At 34.6% G+C, this 27,500-nt stretch overlaps 1 protein-coding gene across 5 annotated transcripts in view; it reads left to right on the top strand.

Annotated features, from left to right (window-relative positions):
* LOC135195449 (trypsin-1-like) overlaps positions 1 to 27,500 on the top strand; it is a 277,572-nt gene that overhangs the window by 84,941 nt on the left and 165,131 nt on the right. For all 5 annotated transcript variants that reach the window (XR_010310127.1, XM_064221685.1, XM_064221687.1 and 2 more), the window contains exon 4: positions 1,410 to 1,505. The gene's annotated coding sequence lies outside the window, so the exon portion shown is untranslated. The remainder of the gene's footprint in view (positions 1 to 1,409; positions 1,506 to 27,500) is intronic.

The raw sequence follows: 27,500 nt of genomic DNA on the forward strand, positions 1-27,500 counted from the left end.
TAGCACACCCCGCACCACAAAAGGATATAAGTTTATGCCGCCTATCACCTCAAATACCTGCCGCGCTCAGGTATTTTTAGTTTTGGAGACTGCATCAAACCCACCTCGTCCTCGGGTAGCGTTGTATATATATATATATTATATATATATATATATATATATATATATATATATATATATATATATGTATATATATATGTATGTATATATATATATATATATATATATATATGTATATATATATATATATATATATATATATATATATATATATATATATATGTATATATATATATATATATATATATATATATATATATATATATATATATATATATATATATATATATATATATATATATATATGTATATATGTATATAATATATGTAAATATATATATATATATATATATATATATATATATATATATATATATATATATATATATATATATATATATATATATATAATAATGAAGACTCATTGATTATTCCATTATGATAAGAAACTCACTTCGTTATCGTTCCAATGAACAAAATAAGTAAATATTTTAAAGAATGATTTAGGTAAATAAATAAATTGATTAATGGATAAATAACAAAAAATAATCCACAGCGACAAAAACTGCTAATTCTCAAGATGAGAGAGAGAGAGAGAGAGAGAGAGAGAGAGAGAGAGAGAGATCACTCGGAAGAGTCCAGTGGTTGAAGAAGCCATTATTAATACGTACGTACCCCACCATTTGGGAGAATGAGGCAGCGGCTTATTCTGGTTTAGTCTCGAGTTTCTTATTAAATTTTTAATGTCCGATTTGTGTGTCCACTCCCACTCGGCTACTCCCCACCCAACCCCCCACCCCCCAATTGGATTATTTTTTTGGGGGTGGTCCTACTCCTCGTCTCTTTGGAGATTTTGCTTTCCTGGTTGTTTTGGAGATTGGAATTGGAGACGGAGATTTTCTCAATAAAGGTTATTCATGATTGTGTAGACTATAAGTTTTGGTGACAATTGTTATCCATTTTCTCTCTCTCTCTCTCTCTCTCTCTCTCTCTCTCTCTCTCTCTCTCTCTCTCTCTCTCTCATCATTTTTGTTTTTTTAGCTGATAGGTAAGATGGGTGAAAGAGGAATGAGGGCAGTTAGCTAGGTAAACCATGGTAAGGAATGGTATAGAAAGTTAAGTATTAGTGACAGTAATGTAAAGGCTATTTTAGTGTTACTATTTTGTAATTATTCTCACTGATACCCATAAAACATTAATGCATTGCATAGAAATAAAAATTGTCTTAAATATATTTTTAAATAGAATATTCCGTAAACTATTATATATATCATATATGTGTCAGTAAATCACGAAATCAGTCTAAACTGTCCTGTTGGTTTATTTGACAAATATGAATTTTTTTTCAGGCAAATCATATTTACCTCGAGAAAGCCTAACAGAAACGATGCAGCTTCAAAAACTCCTAACTTAAACCTGGTGACGTTTTACATGACGTCTGTAACGTAAGTACAGAATAATTCAGTGTTTTACATGACGTAGGAAAAAGCTGTGGAGTCTATTTTTTTTGTTTCCAGTGAATGAAACGGTTATCATGGTCTCGAAATTTCGTCAAAATTACCAGTGAAGGTAATTGTCTATTTTATTTATTGCCTTTATTGTGTATTCAGCAGTTCTCTTACGCGGATGAAATACTTTCATAAGGGTACTTTCTATTTATATATTAATTTGTTAATTAATTTTTTTTTTTTACTTTTTTAATAAGTGATCCCCCTTCTTTCTGTTTCCTATTGCCTTCTGTTACATCTTTCTATTGAACGCCATGTTCTTTGGAAGATTTAATTTCAAGTCAGTGGCCCCTTCAGGCTTGTTCCATATGAACAGGGTTCATCGTTTGAATAATAAATGATAATGACAGAGGCGAAATTTTGGATAACTACCCACTCACCCTCGCACTTTCCAAAAAGACACGGATGAATAAAGAGGAGAGGCATGTCGTTCCGCCTGGCATTACAATAGATCCGGAAATTGACATCCTGCTTAGCGAAAGGTACATGGCCCGAGCAGTTCGAGTTTGCATTTACTCGGAGAAATATTTAGTGGCGTTTCTCTGTGGGTCTTGGTCTCTAGCCGTCTTCACCCCTCACCTTTAACGAGGCTGGTTCGGACAGGTATATGAGCTGGACAGGTATATAAGTCTTGTTATCTTCATTTATTTGGATGTGGGTTCTCATAACGATGTGCTTTTCGATGCTTGTGGTTATGTAGTGGGGATGTTTGTCTGGGGTGTGGGTTTGTTGGAGTTGGGTGAAAAGCTAGAGGGAGGGTGGGGGGAATATTGTTCGTTTTTCGTTTGTGTTATAATTAAGAGAATGCCGAGCAGATAGGAGAATGTCGTTGGGCTGCACTGGTAAATCATATCTCTTCGAAATGGCAAACTTGGATAAATACTGATCGGATTATAGTTGAAGGAATGAGGCTCATATAGGAGCAGGTAATTGGACGTTAAGTTATGCGTTTGGGTAAAATGCGAGATGTTGCTGCAACTGGGATAATTTGGGTGCAGATTCTTGTCACAAGATGGCAGCACTATCTCGCTTTACAGGTGTAAATTTTGTCGCTGCTCCCTTAGAAAAACGGAGAAAACTATACGTAATAATTCCAGCCCAGTTTTCCCACATTTACTCACCTTGGTCTTTCCGCAGGCACCTAAATGAGTAAAATACTTCCTCTAGAATGATTTTAAAGGTGATTGGAACCAGGAAGTGTTATTTAATTCATCATTAAGTGAGTAGGCGACCGAGACCTTGTGCTTCGTTAAAGTAGAAGACGTATTTGAGACTTCGAAAGACGATTAGAAGACGAATTTTTTCGAAAGACGATGAGAAGACGAATTTTAAATTTCTTGGAACAAGTAGAAGACGAATTTGAGACATCGAAAGACGATTAGAAGACGAATTTTAAATTTCTTGGAACAAGTAGAAGACGAATTTGAGACTTCGAAGACGAGAAAGACGAATTTTAAATTTCTTGGAACAAGTAGAAGACGAATTTGAGACAACGAAAGACGATTAGAAGACGAATTTTAAATTTCTTGGAACAAGTAGAAGACGAATTTGAGACAACGAAAGACGATTAGAAGACGAATTTTAAATTTCTTGGAACAAGTAGAAGACGAATTTGAGACATCGAAAGACGATTAGTAGACGAATTTTAAATTTCTTGGAACAAGTAGGAGACAAATTTGAGACTTCGGAAGACGATTAGAAGACGAACTTTAAATTTCTTGGAAGAAGTAGAAGACGAATTTGAGACTCTAGAACGAGTAGAAGACGAATTTTAAACTTCCTGGAACGAGTAGAGGACGAATTTGAGACTTTGTAGAACGAGTAGAAGACGAATTTGAGACTTCGTAAGGCGAGTACAAAACGAATTTTAAACTTTGTAGAACGAGCAGAAGACGAATTTGAGACTTCGTAAGACGGGTAGAAGACGAATTGTAAAATTTGTACAGCTTGCAAAAGGCGAACTTGAGACTTCGTTAAACAGATAGAAAACTAACTTAAGAATTCATAAAACGAGCGGAGGATAAACTCGACGAAGACGAACTTAAAAACCTTGTCAAACGAGTAGAAGACTAACTTAAGTAATCATAAAACGAGTAGGAGATGAACTTTAGTCTTTGTAAACTAGTAGAAGATAAATTTTTGACTTTTTGAAACGAATGTAAAACGAACTTGGGACTTGGTAAAACGAGTAGGAAACAAACTTGGGACTTGGTCAATGGAGTAGGAGACAAGCTTAACACTTGGTAAAATGAGTAGGAGACAAACTTGAGACTTGGTAAAACGAGTAGGAGACAAACTTGAGTCTTGGTAAAACTAGCAGGAGACAAACTTGAGACTTGGTAAAACGAGTAGGAGACAAGCTTAAGACTTGGTAAAACGAGCAGGAGACAAACTTGAGTCTTGGTAAAACGAGCAGGAGACAAACTTGAGTCTTGGTAAAACGAGCAGGAGACAAACTTGAGTCTTGGTAAAATGAGTAGGAGACAAACTTGAGTCTTGGTAAAACGAGCAGGAGACAAACTTGAGACTTGGTAAAACGAGCAGGAGACAAACTTGAGTATTGGTAAAACGAGTAGGAGACAAGCTTAAGACTTGGTAAAACGAGCAGGAGACAAACTTGAGTCTTGGTAAAACGAGCAGGAGACAAACTTGAGTCTTGGTAAAACGAGTAGGAGACAAACTTGAGTCTTGGTAAAACGAGTAGGAGACAAGCTTAAGACTTGGTAAAACGAGCAGGAGACAAACTTGAGTCTTGGTAAAATGAGTAGGAGACAAACTTGAGTCTTGGTAAAACGAGCAGGAGACAAACTTGAGACTTGGTAAAACGAGCAGGAGACAAACTTGAGTCTTGGTAAAACGAGTAGGAGACAAGCTTAAGACTTGGTAAACGAGTAGGAGACAAACTTGAGTCTTGGTAAAACGAGTAGGAGACAAACTTGAGTCTTGGTAAAACGAGTAGGAGACAAACTTGAGTCTTGGTAAAACGAGTAGGAGACAAGCTTAAGACTTGGTAAAACGAGCAGGAGACAAACTTGTCTTGGTAAAACGAGCAGGAGACAAACTTGAGTCTTGGTAAAACGAGTAGGAGACAAACTTGAGTCTTGGTTAAACGAGCAAGAGACAAACTTGAGACTTGGTAAAACGAGCAGGAGACAAACTTGAGTCTTGGTAAAACGAGCAGGAGACAAACTTGAGACTCTGTAAAACGAGTAGGAGACAAGCTTAAGACTTGGTAAAACGAGCAGGAGACAAACTTGAGTCTTGGTAAAACGAGTAGGAGACAAGCTTAAGACTTGGTAAAACGAGCAGGAGACAAACTTGAGTCTTGGTAAAACGAGTAGGAGACAAACTTGAGTCTTGGTAAAACGAGTAGGAGACAAACTTGAGTCTTGGTAAAACGAGTAGGAGACAAGCTTAAGACTTGGTAAAACGAGCAGGAGACAAACTTGAGTCTTGGTAAAACGAGCAGGAGACAAACTTGAGACTCTGTAAAACGAGTAGGAGACAAACTTGAGTCTTGGTAAAACGAGTAGGAGACAAACTTGAGACTCGGTAAAACGAGTATACTAGAGGAACGAACTTCATCAACGACCCATGAATGGGTAGGACATGTCCCTCCTCCCCCCAACCCCGCTAAGGGAAATGTGGTTTAGGGCTGGGGGGGGGGGGGGGGGGGGGGCTAGGTAAATTGATGCCAAGATCTATTCCTTTTCTCGGATTCGAATTGAAGGTCTTTTGCGATTTCCACCCGCGTGGGAATTGAAGTGGGAATTGACCATTGTGGGCGTCGTCCAATCGCAGGCTGGAGCGATGTTCCGCATCTCCCCAGCAGGTGACATAGTCGCTTGAAAGATTAAGACCTCTCTCTCTCTCTCTCTCTCTCTCTCTCTCTCTCTCTCTCTCTCTCTCTCTCTCGACGATGTCTTTCTATGAATTTTCATTTCTTGATTTTCTCCATCATCTTTATAGTTTTGTAATTTTCGATTTGGTATTTCCATTTCAGTTTTATTGGTCCGGATGTTGATTCTTTTAGTTTTATATTTGTGTGTATATATATATAGATATATATATATATATATATATATATATATATACATATATATATATACATATATATATATATATATATATATATATATATATATATATATATATATATATATATATATATATATATATATATATATATATATATATATATATATATATATCTACACGCATATATCGAGCTACAATGTCCTTTAATATCTAATTCGCTCTACCTCGGAAATTAATATATTTTCATATATGCTTAACCGAAGGGGTGGTTCATGCTGTCTCCAAACCAACTAATTACCTGCGCGCGAAAGGTATATGAGGGTGAGAGGCGACATGAACTTTTAACCTCTCGCGGTGGTGTAGTAGGATAAAGCTTCACTGACGTTCCTGGATTTATAAGGATCATGGGTTCGCGCCCTGGTCCAGGCAAGTCTATTATCGAGAAAAAATTCCCCTTCGGTTAAGCATATATGAAAATATATTAATTCCGAGGTAGAGCGAATTAGATATTAAAGGACATTGTAGCTCGATATATGTATATGAATCACGGAAATGTGATATGACTTATTTATATATATATATATATATATATATATATATATATTATATATATATATATTATATATTATATAAATATATATATATACATATATATATATATCTATATATATATATATATATATATATATATATATATATATATATATATATATATATATATATATGACTGGTCAGTTAGGTATGGACAACAGAACTCGGCTATTTTCAACCATATAAATGAACATAACCATAGAATAAACTGGAATTTGTCAGAGGAATTTATAGCAGCAACTGCCGGTACAAGAGTCAAATGATGGAATCGGCCTTAATAAAAGAGAAGCAGGTAATGAACATCTCAAATGGGGCATGGATTTCGGATGTCGTCGACGAAGTGTTTATTCAACCAACGCTTAGAAGATTAAAGGAAGATTATCAGCGGGGGTGACCTAAATTGGCTTACTTGTGGACGGATCTCTTGGTATAAATACCACCTTTTCTGTAAACTTTTCTCATTCATATACCTGAAGAGAGAGACAGCAGTCTGAAATATAGTACTTTCCTCTCTATATTTGGTTGTTTTTATGGGCTCCTTTTATTAGATAATATATATATATATATATATATAATATATATATAGTATATATATATATATATATATATATATATATATATATATATATATATATATATATATATATATATATATATATATAATGACGTTAGTACGTGATTCATTTATCACACATATCCATAGGTGATATATATATATATATATATATAATATATATATATATATATATATATATATATATATATATATATATATGAGTATATACAGTATATATAAATGTGTGTATAGAGATGTTACACACGAAGGACCACTTGAATTTAAATGCAACTCTTACCTACGAAGACGAAGATAAAAAAAAAAAAAAAAAAAAAAAAAAAAAAAACAAAAAAAAAAAAAAAAAACTGGTAACATGTGAAATAGGTCCCTGAGTGCCCATAGAGCCGGGCACAATTTATGACGCAATGGGAAGAAGGAGGGCCATTCCAAGGATGGCAAAGTGCTAATGACCCATACACGACATATGATATTGTCGGTTCTGGATGCCGGCTTCTTTTAATGTATTACGGAGGAGATACTTACCCCGAGATGATGCTTATCTTAAAATCTCGGCCGGATGCTGTGAGGAAATGGGCGTGATGTTTCGCCGGTCTCGTTTGATAAAACTGACTTGGCTTTCGAAGCCACGCACCGTTGCTGGTTGTGGATGCTTGTGTGTGTGTCTGTATGTATGTGTATATTTATATAATATGTATTTATACTTATGTATATTTTTATTGTATATATATAGTAATATATACAATATATGATTTATATATCAATAAATAGAAATATATACATATAGCTGTGTGTGTATATATATATATATATATATATATATATATATATATATATATATATATATATATATATATATATATATATATAAGTACATATATACATTATATATATATATATATAAATATATATATGTATATATATATATATATATATACACATATATATATACTTTGTATATATATATATATATATATATATATATATATATATATATACCCAATGTATATAAATACTTATACAATAGCTATAATCATTAAATTTGGAAAACGTTCTTGTAATCTATAAATAAGTGAGTGAGCATTTGAAAATGCCACAGCCTATCCAAAAATATAGAAAGTTCAACATATTTGGATATAAACAGAAAAATTATGTTTTGAAAGAGAAAGAGAGAGAGAGAGACAAATTTTAAATGCCATACCGTGCTCCGTTTCCTGTTCTCATTAGAAACTGATACAATATGTAAGAGTTAATTACTGGGGACTGACACTCAACTTTTTTTTTCTTTTAATATACAAGGCTGACTCTTTCTGAATCCCAGAGGATTCAGTTAATTCTTGTATGTCCTCATGCATAAATGAAGGCTGTAAGTCTTAAACCTGTACAGGAAATGATTCTGACACAGTACTGTGATATTAATTTGCCTGTACATGAAGAAAAATAAAAGTTCGAAATGTTGGGTCTGTTTGCATGTATACAAGTCGGAGCACTTTCTGGTGTGTACATGTGATATGAGAGCAAATGAGATGAAAGGCATCAGGTATTTAACATTTTTAATTCCATTATTATTATTATTATTATTATTATTATTATTATTATTATTATTATTATTAAATAGATAAACCTATTCATATGGAACAAGCCCAATAGGGGCCATTGACTTTATATTCAAGTTTCCAAAGAATATGGTGTTTATTAGTCACCAGAGTGTCATTATTATGATCATTATTATTATTATTATTATTTTTTTTTTTCTTTTTTTTTTTCTTTTTGCTTTATGACAGTCCTCCAATTCGACTGGGTGGTATTTATAGTGTGGGGTTCCGGGTGCATCCTGCCTCCTTAGGAGTCCATCATTCTTTTACTATGTGCGCGTTTCTAGGATCACACTCTTCTGCATGGGCCGGCCCGGTAGCTACTTCAGCCTCTAGTTTTTCTAGATTCCTTTTCAGGGATCTTAGGATCGTGCCTAGTGCTCCTATGATTATGGGTACAATTTCCACTGGCATATCCCATATCCCTCTTGTTTCTATTTTCAGATCTTGATACTTATCCATTTTTTCCCTTTCTTTCTCTTCAACTCTGGTGTCCCATGGTATTGCGACATCAATGAGTGATACTTTCTTCTTGATTTTGTCAATCAACGTCACGTCTGGTCTATTTGCACGTATCACCCTATCTGTTCTGATACCATAGTCCCAGAGGATCTTTGCCTGATCGTTTTCTATCACTCCTTCAGGTTGGTGCTCGTACCACTTATTACTGCAAGGCAGCTGGTGTTTCTTGCACAGGCTCCAGTGGAGGGCTTTTGCCACCGAATCATGCCTCTTTTTGTACTGGTTCTGTGCAAGTGCCGGGCATTCGCTTGCTATGTGGTTAATGGTTTCATTTTTCGTATTGCACTTCCTATGGGAGAGATGTTATTTCCGTCTATCGTTCTTTGAATATATCTGGTTCTTAGGGCCTGATCTTGTGCCGCTGTTATCATTCCTTCAGTTTCCTTCTTTAGCTCTCCCCTCTGTAGCCATTGCCATGTGTCATCGCTGGCTAGTTCTTTAGTCTGTCTCATGTATTGTCCGTGCATTGGTTTGTTGTGCCAGTCCTCTGTTCTGTTTGCCATTCTCCTGTCTCTGTATATTTGTGGGTCTTCGTCTACTTTTATCAGTCCTTCTTCCCATGCACTCTTTAGCCACTCGTCTTCACTGGTTTTCAGATATTGCCCCAGTGCTCTGTTCTCGATGTTGACGCAGTCCTCTATATTCAGTAGTCCTCTCCCTCCTTCCTTTCGTATTATGTATAGTCTGCCCGTATTTGCTCTTGGGTGTAGTGCTTTGTGTATTGTCATATATTTCCTAGTTTTCTGGTCTATGTTGTGGAGTTCTGCCTTCGTCCATTCGACTATTCCTGCGCTGTATCTGATTACTGGCACTGCCCATGTGTTTATGGCTTTTATCATATTTCCGGCGTTGAGTTTTGACTTGAGTATCGCCTTGAGTCTCTGCATATATTCTTTCCTGATCGTGTCCTTCATCTCTTGGTGTTTTATATCCCCTCCTTCCATTATTCCCAGGTATTTGTATCCAGTCTCATCTACGTGTTTGATGTTGCTCCCATCTGGTAACTTTATCCCTTCAGTCCTAGTTACTTTGCCCTTTTGTATGTTGACTAAGGCACATTTTTCTATTTCAAACTCCATCCTGATGTCCCCAGATACAATCCTTACAGTCTGGATTACGGTATCTATTTCCTTGATGCTCTTACCATACAGCTTGATGTCGTCCATGAACATCAGATGGTTAATTCTGTTGCCTCCTTTCTTGAGTTGGTACCCAGCATCCATCTTCTGCAGTACTTTTGTTATGGGAATCATATTATTATTATTATTATTATATTATTATTATTATTATTATTATTATTATTAGGTAAACTACAGCCCCAGTTAGGACAGGGCTCCAGTAGAGAAAGCTGCCCAGCACTGAAAACGTAATAGTAAATGCAATAAAAGCAATTTTTGTCAGAATCTCAAGAAATCTAAAATACCTTAATGAGTCACTTCCTAGCAAAAAACAGACGGTAAACATTACCACGAATTCAAATGCCTCGCGAATCTCCTGAGTTTTCATTTGGGTCTTAATAAACATGACCGTGTCCTGATAGGCAAAAAATACTTACACGATGTATACTTCAATTAGCGGCTTTTGTTGTACATTTTACCGGGCAAAAGTTGGTGGCCATCGTTAACATGGAAACAAATGTGCCACGAATCTCTGCGTTTTTAATTGGCTTCTGTCAGTGTTGACTGTTTCCTGTTAAGGCGAGATATACAGACGCGATATAGCTTTCTATTAAACGGCGTTTCGAGTCTGATAAACAAATTGCTGATGGGATGTATTGTGCGTAGGAATATTAATATCCATGGAAATCTTTCGTTATTTTGCTTTATTTGTTTTATTTGTCCTCAGAGCGGAGCTGTAAGCATCACATAAGGTTCTCCAGCGTCCCTTCGGATCCTAGATGCAACCCCTTTCATTCCTTTTGTTGTACCTCTGTCCACATTCTCTCCCTTCCCACCCTCTCCTAACAATTATTTCATGGTGCAACTGCGAGGTCATCCACCTGCTACACTTTTAAAATCTGTTTTACTTTCAGTTTACCATTCAGCGCTGAATAATCTCATAAGTCTCAGTGCTTGTCTTTAGCCTAAATTTTTATATACTATCCCATCTTAACACGAATATCTTTTTGTGTATCTTATATTCCATAATGTATAATGGTTTTTTATTAACATCTTTAAATGGATAAATCGTAACGAATATGTTTATAAGCGATATGAAAATTATAGCAAATCCAGATGATAAGACATTGAATTAAGCCTTAACTAATTCGGGGGTATAACAGATGCGTTTGTAATTAAGCGCGGCGGTGCCTCTTCACCTGTCTACTTTGCTCCAGTAAGTTCTTTATCTGACGGCAAGTGGCACATGTTCATTCTCTCTCTCTCTCTCTCTCTCTCTCTCTCTCTCTCTCTCTCTCTCTCTCTCTCTCTCTCTCTCTCTCTCTCTCAGTTTTAGATTTTTTTGACATATTGTCCTGTCTCTCTGTTTTAGATTTTTTTGACATGTTAATCCACAACTCATTTATAAATGAAAATTCTCTCTCTCTCTCTCTCTCTCTCCTCTCTCTCTCTCTCTCTCTCTCTCAATAAATAAATAAATAAATGCCTCAAGAGTTTTTTTATGACCTACAACTCTACTATAAGTGAATATTTTCTCTCTCTCTCTCTCTCTCTCTCTCTCTCTCTCTCTCTCTCTCTCCCCCTTTGTATCGGTCTGTGGTTGTGTGTGTATTTACGCGTGTAGGCACGTTAATCGAAAAGAATAATTGCAACTAACATGCGGCTAAAGAAAATACCCTGATAAAAGCAATTTTGGAAACTGACACCATCTACTGATTCGAGACCTCGTCGCTCTCCGGTCGCCTCTCACTTGAGCGACGGAAAGAGTGACTGGGAAATTGGGTGGGGAGGGGGAGGGGGAGGGTAGGGGGTGGGGGTGGGTGGTGTTTTAAAAGGTCTCTTAATCGTTGACCATCTCGGCGGAAAATAATAATGGCCGCCCGGCACTCACTTGGGGGACTAAGCCACTCCAGTTATAATTCGAACCCCCTTTGAGATGCAAATGACTCCGTTTTGGGCCGAGCGAACACAATGTATTTTTAATCCCGAAGTCCCCGGACTGCTTTGGGTTAGTTTCGCGCAGAGCCGTTTCCCGTTATTCACGTATTCAGGCTGCTGAACGATTCCGCCTCCTTCATCATTTTTTTTTTCTCAATTTCCTCCTTGCAGTTTCATGTTGATTTTTCTATGAACGGCCAATCAGTTTTTTCTTTTTTCTATAATTTTTATTCCATTTTCCTTCTTGTATTTCCATGTTATGTTTTGATGGACTGTCAATACAATTTTGTTTTTTCCTACATAACTTTTTTTTCTGTTTTCTTCTTGTAATTTCATGTTATGTTTTCATAGACTGTCGATCAATTTTTCAAATTTTCTATATATTATTTTTTCCATTTTCCTTCTTGTAGCGTCTTGCTATTTTTGTGATGGACCATCAATCAGTTTTTATTTTTTATGAATAATTTTTTTCTGTTTATTGTAGTTTTATGTTACGTTTTGATGAAAATAATTAATTCTTTATTTTTTCATAATATTTTTTCAGTTTCTTTCTAGTTTCATGTTATGTTTCGATGGACTGTCAATAATTTTTTTACATATTTTTTTATTTATTTCCTTGTAGTTTCATGGTTTTTTTAATGGACTGTCGGTCAAGATTTATATATATATATATATATATATATATATATATATATATATATATATATAATATAGATATATATATATATATATATATAAATATATATATATATTATATATATGTGTGTGTGTGTGTGTGTGTGTGTGTATATACATATATATATATATATATATATATATATATAATATATTTTATATGTATATATATATATAATTTCTATATATATATATATATTATATATTATTATATATATATATATGATATATAATATATATATATGTATGTATATATATATATATATATATATATATATTATATATATATATATATATTCAAGTCTAGCATAAGGATAAACCCAAGAACGAGAAAGTTGTGAGGAAATTAGGTCATTTTGCAAAATGACCACGAATTTGGTCCTTTTGCATAATGGCCGGCAATTTTGTAAAATGAACCAATTTTGCAAAATGGCCGTTCGCTAAACACTTATATATATATAAATATATATATATATATATATTTATATAATATAATATAATATATATATATATATCTATAATATATATAATAATTAATAAAAAATATATAATAAAAGGAAGACCATAAAAACACCAAAATATAGAAAGTGTGCTATATGAAATATAGAACTTTCTTTTTATATTTTGGTGTTTTTATGGGCACCTATTATCAGATGGAATTCTGTTGTAATAGGACATTTTTTATCAGTCATATATATGAATGTATATGTGTATATATATATATATATATATATATATATATATATATATATATATATAGTATATATATATATATATATATATATATATAAAATACACATATATATATATAATATATATATATATATATATATATATAGTATATATATATATATATATATATATATATATATATATATATATATATACATACAGGTGTAGAGTATTTATTTATTTGTTTATTTATTTATTTATTCTCTGCAGACGGCAGATAATTTTTGCCAAAACTGTTAAGGTGAAAACCAACACGGAAAAATAAATTGCGACTTAAGCTGTGTATTATAATCCCTATAAGGAAAGATAATACGCAGTACCTTCGAAAAATCAGATTCAAATTAAAATAATTAAGAAGTCAAGACGATGATTACACTGTATATCACGTTTCTTAAGGTATATAACCATTCTAAAAAATGTTCAGCACCTTAGATGAAGTGTGTTTTCCCTTAAAGTAGAAACTACAATGAAATCTTGTTTTCCCTTAAAGTATAAACCACAACAAGGTCTTGTTTGCCCTGAAAGTAGAAATTACAACGAGGTTTTGTTTTCCCTTACATGAGAAATTACAACAAAATCTTGTTTTCCCTTGAAGTAGAAACCACAACAATCTAGTATCCCCTTAAAGTAGAAACTACAACGAAGTCTTGTTTTCCCTAAAAGTAGAAACCACAACAAATCTAGTTTCCCCTTAAAGTAGAAACTACAACGAAGTCTTGTTGTCCCTTAAAGTAGAAACAACAACAAAGTCGTGATTTCCCTTAAAGTAGAAACCGCAAGGTCTTGTTTTCCGTAAGTAGAAACCACAACATTCTTGCTCTCTCTTAAAGTAGAACTCGCAACAAAATCTGTATGCCTATGCTGTATAAAATACCCCCAAAATCGTGATGAGCAAAATTGCAACCTCCATATCTCCAGAAGCAGATGCCCTGAAGCGCAGACATACTCAGACAAAACGCAGGCAAACTTCGACAAACTGTATGAGGAAGAAGGCTATCGATCTTGTTACCAATCCCTCTGAAAATAATTATCAGAGGCTTGAGAGAGAGAGAGAGAGAGAGAAGTTCTAACGCAGAAGACTTCTTCTTCTTCTCCTCCCTTTTGAAAATTTCATAAAGCTAATGGGCTCTGGGTTTCGTCTTGGATAATTACTTGAGTTGCGTCGTAATTAGCCATCTCCTGAAAGAGTAGATCATATTATCTCTCGCGAAAGTTTGAGAAAATGGTTCGGCATTAGTCTTCAATCTTCCAGCCGGTCTGAGTTGTTACAGGGACCGCTCAAAGAGAGAGAGAGAGAGAGAGAGAGAGAGAGAGAGAGAGAGTAAGATAAAGAAAGTCCAGATGAATAGAATCTATAAGTATATGAATAAGGTGGAGGAGAGAGAGAGAGAAATGGGGGTAATACGTACATACGTAAGATAAAGAAAGGACACAGATGAATAGAATCCATAAGGACCTATAGCGCCTCAGTGGCGTGGTCGGTATGGTGTTGGCGTGCCACCTTGGTGGCCGCGAGTTCGATTCTCGGGCGTTCCAATGAGAAGTGTGAAATGTGTATTTCTGGTGACAGAAGTTCACTCTCGACGTGGCTCGGAAGTCACGTAAAGACGTTTGTCCCGTTGCTGAATAACCACTGGTTCTATGCAACGTAAAAACACCATATAAATAAACAAACAAACAACATAAGGATCTATATATAGAGAGAGAGAAAGGGGGGGAGGGGAGTAATACCTATGATAAGGAAAGTCCAGATGATAAAAACCATAAGCATCTGGACGAGGGAAATAAAAAGGGTGAGGGGTAATACGTAAGGTAAAGGCATCCTAGGTGGTTAGAATCCATTAGAATCTGAAGGAGAAGAGAGAGAGAGAGAGAGAGAGATTAAGGATAACACAGGAACATGGAGTGGGGAAAAAAGAATATCAGGAGATGAGGAGAGAAAAGATGCGATACCGAACGTAGCGTAAAGAAGGCATTTTCCATCTTAGTATAAATAAGAATTAAATTACTTTTTTTTCTGCGAAGCTTATAATTTTATTCAGCAAGAAGTAATATTGAATCCACGTGATTTATTCCATTCTACATTCTGCTAAGATAGGTTAGATTTATTGGACAGTGAACATGAATTTATTGCTGAACGTCAACAATCCATTCAGGAAAAGACAAATGATGATGAAACTCTGTACCACGGTGTCTTTGCAAGGAAGGAGGAAAAGATTTTCTTAGGAATTACATGTTTGTACTGTATGTCAGTCTTTTTATTTTTTTTCTTTATCTTCATTCCTTATAAGAAAGAGGAACAGGAATGGAGGTCGTCAAAATACGTATGGGTGGCTTGGACTTTCACCTCAGAAACTTTGAAATATTTCAGAGTATTTGCTATATTGTACAATATATCAATATATATATATTATATACATGTATATATATATAATCACATGTATAGATATATATTATACATGTATTATTATATATATATATATAATATATACTATATTAGATTATATATAGATAGATATGTAGGATACGATAGATAGATAGATAGATATATATATATATATATCTCTCTATCTATCTAATATATATCCTATATTATAGATATATAGATAGGTATATCCTATATATTATATATATATTCTATATATATCTATATCTATATATATATCTATTATATTATATATAATATAATTATATATATATTAGACTAGATATATATATATATATATATATATAGATATCCAAATCTATTAATATCGTATCTAGTTATATATCTAATAATTTATATATCATATTATATAGATATATTTATATATATATATATATATAAACTCTGAAGTCTGTCAATTTCTTTAAAAATTAGTGAAGAAAATAACGTTGATATCCACTAGACACATTGATATCCACTCGTTGGTATCCATCGGACTCTTTGATATCCGCCATACTCAATGACATCTATCAGACTCACTGATGTCCATCTAACTCATTGATATCTAACAGGCTCCCTGATATCCATCTGATTCTTTGATATCCATCAGATGCATTGATATCCACAAGACTCATCGTTATCCATTGACTTTGATATCCACCAGATTCATTGACATTCATCAGACTCATCAACATCCATCAGAGTCATCGATATCCACCAGCCACAGAGATATTCACCAGATACCCTTAATTAATCATTTTCCAGATGAACTGACACGGAATGAAAAGACATAATTAATGTGAGTCTACAGAGCTGAATCTCATCTAGTAGTGGCATAATTAGTAACGTGTGTAATCCGGGATCCGTTTATGGTTTACAGTTATTAAGGATTTTACCAACGTATTCGCTTACTCGGGGAGTAAGCCTGCAAAATACTGTGTTGTTGTTGTTGTTCTTGTTCTTGTTGTTTGGGTTTAGGAAAGGTCTATGGAAGGGCATAAAAAGTTTGAAAAAGGTGTTTAGCGTTGAGTTAAAGATGCGGGAATTTTTGAATAGAATATTTATGAATTATTTATTAGAATGAAAATTTAAAAGAAATAAATATTGGGCATGTTAAACAGTACAGAAAAATTATTTCTAGTAAAATTACGCGTATTTATTTAAATTATCGTTTGTGAAATAAGGCTCTGTTTGACCGTAGAATTTAGCAGGTTTTCATTTACGTTAATACTTAGGGATATAATGTTTACAACTTGTGTGAGGGGAAAATCTTACAACTCTGAAACTCTCCGACGAAAAAAAATATAATGAACGCTGATTAGCAGACGAGGAAATAAAAACATTTATTTCCCGCGTCGCATAATTTTAGAGAGGGTCATTCAGAAAATATAAAAAAAAGAAAAAGGAAAAAAAGATGATATATCCAGTTCCATTTATAACCCGGAGGAAAAATGAATGAGTTCGGGCGCGCGCAATCACGAGCGCGGAATTCCGTCCTTCCGTCGACGTTAATGAGGATTTACATATTAACGAAAAGCGCCATTTTGAAAAGTCCACTCGGGCATCACATATTCAATCATGGCCTTTAGCGCTTTGGCCGACGACTCTGATTATGACGAGATATTATGAGTTTTGTGTAACAGGTGAAGAAGCTCTGTTTCGGAAGTCCATCACAGTTCCTCATCGGACGAATGGGTTCCATACTCGCCTATCAATCTGGTAGCTCGAATTTGCTCCCCCCGCTCCTGTCAATGCGGAACCAGAGGAATTTATTTCTGGTGATTAGGCATTCATTTCTCGATATCATGTGGTTCGGGTGCCACAATATGCTGTAGGTCCCGTTGCTGAGTAACTAATTGGTTCCTAGATACGTAAAGAAATCTAATCCTTCGGGCCAGCCTTAGGAGTGCTGTTGAATAGCTCAGTGGTCTGGTTAAACTAAGGTATACTGTAGGTGCACTGTAAGGCATGATTCAAGGATCTTAGCGAGCGGCGTCCCTTCGGCGCCTAGCTGCAACCCCTCTCATTCCTTTTACTGTACCTCCGTTCGTACTCTCTTTTTTCCACCTGATTTTCGACCGTCTCCAAACAGTTTGTTCATATTGTAAATGCAAAGTTTTCCTCCTGTTATGCCCGTTAAAACCGGCTGCACTCTCAGTTTCTATTTCAGCTCCGAATGACCACAAAGGTCCCAATGCTTGGTCTTTAGACTAAATTTTATACTCCAAGTACAATTCCAAATTCCATCGTCGTTTGAATTTAGATTTAGTTAGGAGAGAGAGAGAGAGAGAGAAAAGAGAGAGAGAGAGAGAGAGAAAATGAAATCGAGAAAGAAAATAAAATTCAGAGACAGAAAATAAAACCGAATTATCAGAAACCTCAAAAGGCAAACTTAATCAACAGCAATTATTGTAGGCTCAAACTCCCCCCCTCCTTCCCTCCCGCCGCCACCTCCCCCCCCTTTTCGCTTTGTTTACATATCGATTGGTGTTCAGGTCGACCTGAGCTGAGCTGAGCTACTACAGACGCGGTAACCAGATTAGTGCCGCAGCTAATCTGTTTAGCCAGAAATCGTACGAGTTAAGCGGAGTGAAACGGCCAGGTGAATGAGTAATGTTTATACAATATATATATATATATATATATATATATATATATATATATATATATATATATATATATATATATACACACACACACACAGGGTGTCCATAAAGTTCCGGTACGATTGCAATAGATACATACTTGTAATGGTACTGGGACTTTGGAAACGCTGTATATACATTACTACTACTACTACCACTATGCTTACGCTCATTGGAATCGATGCCTCGTTCAAGACTGTGGAAACTGGATGTGTAAAGGCACTGCATATTAATGCGTGGTGTGTGATTTGCCTGTGCTGGGTGTATGCGCGTATGGATTTATGTGTATATATGTATATATTATATACATATGAAATGTATTGATGGATACGATACACACTGGCGCTTCCCAACATTGAATATTAATCTCTTTTCACCTGTTTGTTCGTTAATGTATTTAATTTTCCTTCTCCTCACACGATATCTTGACGAATGGTGCTTTCCTTTCACAAAGGAAGGCGAATAGAAACTCCATTCTGTGATTTTTGCTTACTCGGGGAGTAAGCCTGTAAACTACTTTGTTGTTGTTGCGGTTTGGAAAGGTCTACGGAAGAACCTGAAAAGATCTGAAAAAGTTATTTCGCGTTGAGTTAAAGATATAGGAATTTTAGGATATGATATTTGTGACTTATTTATTAGAATGAAAATGCAAAAAATAAATAATGTGTATGTTAAACGGTACATAACAATTATTTCTAATTAAATATGACATTTATTCTAATTTGTTGTTGAAACAACGCTGTGTTTGCCCTTAGAGTTTAGCACGTTTTAGTTTACGTCAAGTTGCTCGCGTCCCGAGTAAGCTGTAGGACGGATCACGCCTTTTTACCTTTACTCAAAATAGGCCGATTAAAAATACCAGAAAAGCAAGACTATTAAGCCCTTGACCTAGGTAACCATCGTAAGAGTTTTGGTAATTCGTGGGTAAAATTATAGAAAGAGAATGAATGATCGTCAAAAATATCATGTAGGTACTTTGGGATTAGGAAGATTAGGAAATTATTTAAATACCTTTTGATTTTGATTTACTGTGCGTATTAAAATGTATCGGTATTTTAAATATATTAATGTATGTTTACGTGTTGTGGCCTTACAATGATAGTCATCATATGTTCCTTTTATAGTGACTGTGTGAAAGAGCAGAAGACATTTGAAATCATTAGTAAAGATATTTTGAATATATTATTTTGTGTTGACGTGTTATCATCTGACACTGATAGTCACAGTACGTTACGTTGTATGGTGCCTGTGTAAAAAGACAAAATAATAAAAACATTTAAATACCTAATATACAGATCTTTAAATTATTTTATGTTACGTGCTATGATCTTACAGTTATAGTCACAATACGTTAGTTGTATAGTGGCTGTGTAGAAAAACAATAATAGACTTAAATAACTAGTAAATACATTTTAAAATAAAGAGATTTTAAATGTGTTATTTTATGTTGACGTGCTTTGGCCTTACACTGATAGTCCCAATACTTCGCGTTGTATAGTGTCTGTGTAAAAAGATATATATAATAAAAAAAATATTTAAACGACCAATATAGAGATTTTAAAATAAAGAAGTTTTAAATATATTATTTTGTGTCGACGTGTTAGCACCTTACACTGATAGTCACAATGCGTTACGTAGTACAGTGCTTGTATAGAAAGGAAGAATAATTAATAATAAAAAAGAATAGTTCCACGATGACGCAATCAGGAGCGAAGATAAATTATTCAGAGTTTGACCTCTAGGTTTTACAGCACCCGTGTGCCAGCAAAAAACATTGTTAATATTATGGTAATCCCTTGATCACCGAGGTTCATCCGTGATTTCACATTAACGCGCTCAGATTGATGGTTAATCACCTTTTTCAACATACGTCTGCAACAAATTATTGATGTTTTTTTTTCGGGGGTGGGCGGACGGGGCCCCATTCTCCTGTCATTGGAAATGCATGAATTTTTTTTTTTTTTCTCACGGACTTGAACCGTCGGAAATATATGGGATATTTTCTTAACTCTCTCTCTCTCTCTCTCCGCAAATTTTCTTAGCTTGTCAATCCATCGTCTTCTCTTCCTTCCCCTGCTCCGTTTGCAATCTCTGTTATTCTTTTTCGTCTATCTATTTTCTGACATTCTCATTATATGTTCTGCCCACGCCCTTTTCTTTTTCTTACTTGATGTTAGAATATCCTCTACTTTAATTTGTTGTCGTTTCCATGTTGCTCTTTACTCTGTGTGTGTACATATATATATATATATATATATATATATATATATATATATATATATATATATATATATATTATATATATATATATAGTATATATATATATATTATATATATATATATATATATATATATATATATATATATATATATATATATATATATATAATATATGGTTCAAGTGCTGTACGGTAATATACATGTGAATGTACGTGCCATGTGTAATTATGCATGTTTTATTCATTGTGTAATTGCATTCGTTACTGAATTCTTTTCGCAGCTTGGTCGTTCATGATTTATATAAAAATATATAATATATTTATTTTTACATTAGCATTGACAGATTTTTAATGAATTTTTAGTCAGATTTGTAGATTTTAGTTTTCAGTAAAAGAAAACTTTTGAGATGGCTATTCGTTTGTCCGTCTGCACTTTTTCTGTCCGCCCCCAGATCTTGAAAACTACTGAGGCTAGAGGGCTGCAAATTAGTACGTTGATCATCCACCCTCCAATCAGCAAACATACCCAATTACAGTCCTCTAGCCTTAGTCATTTTCATTTTATTTAAGGTTAAAGTTTTCCAACATCGTGCGTCTGGCAATGCTATGCTGGGAGCCAACAACACAGGCCACCAATGGACCGTAACTGAAAGGACTGAAAGTTTCTTGGGGGCCATGGCTGAGAGTATCATACAGTTGATTTCAAAGTCTTAGAGAAAACAGAATCAGGGTAAAAGGAGGTACATTACCGTACTGTCCAGTTAAAAAAAAAATGCACTCATAAATTGTGATTAAAAATTCGTTTAAAAAGGTTAATAATAAAATTGAAAACTACATATATGTAGATTAGACGATTTTAAATGGTTTTGTTTTTTTGCCAAATTATACAGTAGTGAGATTGAAATAAAGCAGTGAAATGAACATTAAGAATTAGTATTATTATATATTTGTTTTAAACCAAATCCTTAATAAATCATAAACGCTCTCATTCTAAATCGGCTGTACTACAAAAAGGTTTAAAAATGAAAAATAAATAAGTAATATTTACCTCACTTGAAAATAAATTAAAATAGAAATATGAGCGTATTCAAAATCTAACTTTAACAGAATCACGAAAAATCAGGACCCGAGAAACAAAAACTGGAAATTATCATAAATCTCATACATTCCAGATTGTTTGAAATCCGCGAATGCTGCCCACCCCGCCCGCCCCCACGTTTCTTTCGCTCCGAGGAAAAAAAAAAAAAGAAAAAAAGGGTGGAAATGATTTCACCTTGTCCTGGAGCAGGGAGCTGGGAGCCCCCTCATACTTTTATTTTCTGCAACACTGTTAATTAGAAAAGTTCCTCATCTCTTCGCCTTTAATTTAGTCAACTTTCTACATCTTCCGCGAGACGAAAAAAGGGAATAGGAAATGCACTGCTTTTGGGGGAGGGTGGGCGGGGGGGGTGGGGGATGTTTGGGGAAGGGATGGGAAGAGGGTGTTTCTTGACGTTGTTGAGTTCTTTCGTGGAGGGTTGTGTTCTCTCTCTATTATATATATATATATATATATATATATATATATATCTATATATATATAATATATATATATATGTGTGTGTGTGTGTGTGTGTTGTGTGTATATATATATAGTATATATATATATATATATATATATATATATATATATATATATATATATATATATATACACACACATAATTTGTCTTTCCTCTGGATCATTCATATTAGCGTATAACCTCTCTCTCTCTCTCTCTCTCTCTCTCTCTCTCTCTCTCTCTGAAGTACATAGGCATTTTAAAAAACGAATGTACCTTATATATATATCTGGTAAAAATGTTCTGTTACAACAGAATTCCATCTAATAAAAGGACCCCATAAAAACGCCAAAATATAGAGAGAGAAAATACCATATTTCAGAGACTGCTGTCTCTCTCCTCAGGTAGATGAATGAGAAAAGTTACAGAAAGGGTGGTATTTATACCAAGAGATCCATCCACAGGTAAGCCAGTTTAGGTCACTCCCACTGATAATCCTTCTTTAATCCTCTTGAGCACTGGTTGAATGAAAACTTTATCAATGACATCTGAATCCCATGCGCCCTTTGAGATGTTCATTACCTGTCTCTGTTTAATCAAGGCCAATTCTATCATCTGACTCTTGTACTGACAGTTGCTGCTATAAATTATACGTGGCAAATTCCAGTTTATTTTGTGGGTATGTTCATTTATATGGTTGAAAATAGCTGAGTTCTGTTGTCCATACCTAACTGACCGTTTATGTTGTATTAATCACAGCTAATGAACACCTCAAAGGGTGCATAGGATTCAGATGTCATTGATAAGTTTTCATTCAACCAATGCTCAAGAGGATTAAAGAAGTATAATCAGTGGGAGTGACCTAAATTGGCTTACCTGTGGATGGATCTCTTGGTATAAATACCACCTTTTCTCTAACTTTTCTCATTCACCTACCTGAAGAAAGAGACAGCAGTCTCTGAAATACAGTATTTTCTCTCTATATTTCGACGTTTTTATGAGTTCCTTTTATTATATATATATATATATATATATATATATATATATATATATATATATTATATATATATAATAATAATAATTTATATTGAAAAACGGGAGGTCCTCGATGGTAGCACCCCCAAGTATTCAGTATTCGTCGATTGACAGTACCACATTCGAAGAGGAAATTAACTATGTATATCTGTTTAATGAAAACGTTGCACTTGTGCAGTGTGGTCTCCCGTAATCGCCACGCTGAAACATCCTTAGTTTTCCACTTTTAAGTATCCAAAGATAGTAGAGTAAGAGCAAAGAAAACTGTTACTCAAATAACATAGAAGCAGCAAATCGGGGCTTAAACCAGCCCTGGATAGATAGGGATAGGTAGATAGATAAATGTATGGGTTTGTTTTGATAAATTTCTTTTTCAGATACAAAAGTCGTCAATGTTTCTCTAGACGACCCATGTCCAAGACTACTGAGGACACCCCAGAAATATAATAATAATAATACCTTTATTCCACAATATTACAGTGGGTATTCTTACAATACAATGTGCATAGGATTAAAATATACATATAATGTTTGTTTAAAATTTTACCTCAGCTGATTAAAGTAATAATCACATAGATTTATATCTAAATATCCATTAAATGTATTTTACATAAAAATCGTTAGATACATAAAATATTAGCATAAAAACACATTATTATTAGTAAAATCATTCTCCTAAAGTTGGTCAGAATTACAGATATAATACAAAATTAAGATATACCTATAACCGTAGTGGGGTAGCGTAGCGCCGTTAGTGCACCTCACGTGGTGGACTGTAGGCATTGCATAAGGTTCTTTGTAGCGTCCCTTCGGCCCCTAACAGCAACATCTTTCATTTCTTTTGGTGTACCTCCGTTCATTTTCTCTTCCTTGTAACTTTCCATCCTCTACAACAATTGATTCACAGTGCAACTGCGATGTTTTTACTCCAGTTACGCCCTCCACACTTTCTTACTGTCGGTTTCCTTTTTCAGCTCTGAATCACCTTTTAGGTCCCAGCGCATGGCTTTTGGCCTCGATCGTATTTTCAGATTTACTGAGGAAACACACAGCGTCTCGTTAATAAAGTTATATAATCAGAATTAAATATGTGTACACCAACAAATAAAACACCAGCAGACTTCTCCGCTCAAACTTCGGGAACAGGGAGAGGCTAAGAAGGCCCCGAAAATTCATTACACAAATATGCGTCATCCTTTGTCGGCTCAAATTTACTGCGTATCAGAGTTTGAATTTATGGGACAAGTTTCGCTTCGACAAAGTGGGTGGGGCGTGGGGTGGGTGAGAAGGGCAGCGTTGCAACCAATACATCTTACGCAAAAATCATCATGCTTGATTGCAGGGACAGGACGCTCATTCATTCATTCATTCATTTATTTAGTAGGAGGGTCGTTCGTTTCTGGGAATATATCACCGTGACACGTCGTGGGGAAATAAATAAACAACAACAATAAACGAAAATTTGTTTTATTAAAGATTTTGAATTTTCGTTCGAGAGATGTTTTTGAGATGAAGATTTTCGTTTATCTTTGGTTGCTGTTGTTGTTACTGATGTTTTTACAAAGCATTTTTACTCGATGGATAATTCTTTATTTGTCAGATGGCTAAGCACTCACGGATGATGATATATATATAGTATATATTATATATAATATATATATATATATATATATTATATATATATATATATCGAACTACAAAATGTCCTTTAATATCTATTCGCTCTACCTCGGAATAATATATTTTTTCATATATGTTTAACCGAGAGGGAATTTATTAGCGATAATAGAATTGGCGATCGGCAGACGCGAACACCGACCTCTACAATTCCAGGACTGGCAGTGAAGCCCCAAAAAAAACCACCCCGCCACCGCCAAGAGATATAAGTATATGCCGCCTCCCACCTCGATACTTTTTTTTTTTCTTCTCGCGCACAGGTATTTTTTTTGTTTGGAGGCTGCATACACCCATCTCGTTTTCTCCAGTTTGCGTGGTAGTGGCTTTTTGCCCGCACGTAGTCATTATATAAGTCTATCACTTTACCGTGATTCATATACATATATCGAACTACAAATGTTTCCAATTGCAAATTCTAGTTATCGCTTAATAATTCCCCCTCGGTTAAACCTATATGAAAATATATTAAATTCCGAGGTAGAGCGAATTAGATATTAAAGGACATTTGTAGTTCGATATATGTATATGAATCACGGTAAATGTGACAGGCATATATATAATATATATATATATATATAATTATATATATATATATATATATATGTGTGTGTGTGTGTGAGTGTGTGTGTGTGTGTGTGTGTGTGTGTGTGTGTGTGTGTGTAACCATCTCACAAATAAAGAATTATCCATCGAGCATACATGCTTCGAAAATATGTCAGGGGCCCCCCTCCAACCCCACACCCCCCCCCCCAAAAAAAAAAAAATCACCGTCTCACAAACATCTCTCGATGATTTATTCATGTCTTGAAATGGATGACCCTACTAATAATGAATGAGCGCCTTACCCGTGTAATCATACTTGCTGTTTTTTGTGTATGATATGTTTGTTGCAAGGGAAGACAACCCCCCCGGCCCCTACCCCACCCCTACCCCCGCCGCCGCCGCATTCAATTCAAACTGATACGCAGTAAATTCGAGCCGACAAAGGATGACGCGTCCTTATGTAATAAATTTTCGGGCTTCTTAGCCTTCTCTGCTTTTGTTGCTTGCTGAAACTTTAGGATGTAGGGGAGTCTCTTAGTGTTCTGTTTGTTGGTGTAACATATTTAATTCTGATAAGATCATTCATTAACGAGACGCTGTGTCCCTCAGTAAAGTAGAATCTTATAAACGTGTCGTCTTAAGAAATATTTGGTACGACATTAAAACGAAATGTTTTAAAAATAACATATGTATGTATATATTACATCTTATAACGATGGCCATGAAATTCCAGTAACATTACAAGTATTTATTGATTGTAATGGTACTTGGTCTTTATGGACACCCTATATATATATATATATATATATATATATATATATATATATATATATATATATATATATATATATATATATATATATATATTGCTTAAAAAATCACTGTAGATGCACGTGGGACTTCATAAATAAAGGCGATACCACAGGAAAATAATAGTCAGAAATCCAAGCGCTTTCGTCTTTACTCAGACATCGTCAAGGAGTTAACTCCAAAGACGAAAGCGCTTGGATTTCTGACTATTATTTTCCTGTGGTATACGCTTGTATGTGTATATATATATATATATATATATATATATATATATATATATATATATATATATATATATATATTATAATGTTATTTTTAGGCATTTCTCCAAATCATAATTGAATGAAAAGCAATAAGATCAACGAAGTAAAGGAAATCCACATATGTGCAATTCATGATGCCTGTAAAAAAACTATGATTGTGTGGGTTTTAAAGAGCAACAGTCGAATTATTTAGGAATCAGTAAAAAAAGAATATATAACAATAACATAGATAAATCTAAGTTACCCCGGAAAAGGGGGAATGGAAAAGAGATAAAGAAATAACATTCTAAAGCTTGTCAGAGGAGGGAAAGAAAATGGCAGTGAAAATGCCTATCTTCACAGGGTAAATATCTGGAAGGAGCAAGGAATGAAATGGCACCTGTAGAATGACACCGAGGTCCTCTAATGAGAGAACACTGTTCTAAACACAGACTGTTGAGAATACTGTAAAACTGTGGCAAATGAGGAAGAGGACCATTTTTGGCTTGTGGAATGGAGTTGGAATATAGATTTTAGACCAAAGGCTAAGCGTTGGGACCTATTGGGGTCATTCATCGCTGAAGGGAAGATAACGGTAGGGAAATTGACAGTAAGAAGGTCTGAAAGGTGTAACTGAAGGAAAACCTTAAAGCAGTTGCACTGTGAAACAGTCGTTCGGAGGTACAGTAAAAGGATTGAAGTGAGGTTGCAGACAGGGGTCGAAGGGAGTGGCCACCCCCCAATCCCCCCTCATGAAACAGCTACCTCCAAAGCTAATTAGGATCATATGATCTCTCAAAATGAAGTTTGAACTCACATAGACAGCCTATATTTTGAAAGGAGATGGATGATGAACTTTGTTGCATAGTCACTCATCTGAATGACAAGATTTGCCTTCCTTGATTAAAGGAGAGAGAGAGAGAGAGAGAGAGAGAGAGAGAGAGAGAGAGGAGAGAGACGCACCAGCTAAATTGGACAAGATGAGATACTGGTTGAATAAAAAGGTTAATGG

This window comes from Macrobrachium nipponense, chromosome 16 (assembly GCF_015104395.2).
Source record: "Macrobrachium nipponense isolate FS-2020 chromosome 16, ASM1510439v2, whole genome shotgun sequence".
NCBI classification, from domain to species: Eukaryota; Metazoa; Arthropoda; class Malacostraca; order Decapoda; family Palaemonidae; genus Macrobrachium; species Macrobrachium nipponense.